This window comes from Galeopterus variegatus, unplaced genomic scaffold, assembly GCF_000696425.1.
Source record: "Galeopterus variegatus unplaced genomic scaffold, G_variegatus-3.0.2 Scaffold1916, whole genome shotgun sequence".
NCBI lineage: Eukaryota > Metazoa > Chordata > Mammalia > Dermoptera > Cynocephalidae > Galeopterus > Galeopterus variegatus.
Window position 1 is genome coordinate 1 of NW_007728027.1, and position 609 is coordinate 609.

Consider the following 609-nt stretch of genomic DNA (forward strand, 5'->3'; position numbering starts at 1 on the left):
TGTTCTCACTTATTGGTGGGAGATAAAAATAAGTAAATAAATTCACACACACACACACACAAAAACCGGGGGGTTGGGGAGAAAACTTAACAACTACAATTCCTTGAAGTTGATACGACAAGCAAACAGAAAGGACATTGTTGGGTGGGAGGGGGGAGAGGGAGGAGGGGGGGGGGTTTCGGTAATGGGCCACAATAATCAACCTCATTGTGTGTCGACAAAATAAAATTAAGAGAAAAAAAAAAAGTTATACAGGGAGCTGCAGACTCATTTCTAATTCTGTTTGACTAGAACTTTTTCCTGTTCCTTTTGTTCTGTACCTTCTCCAGTTTTGCCTTAAAAAGGGGGGTGGGGGGTCAGTGCTATAAATGTTTGTAGATTTGTTCTCTATCATACTTTTTAGTGTTCTGCTTAGCGAGTATTTCTAGTCCCTCCCCACCTTTTTATTTTAACTCTAGCAGTGGATTTTACCCATGTGTGTTTTTGAAAAATATTTAGGCATCCTTTTTCTGAATCAAGACTATCACCGCAGAACTCAGTGTCCTCTAAGCACAATTTATTTTCTTTTCCCATTAGTATAAATTAGTTGTCCACATTTAAAGTAATCAT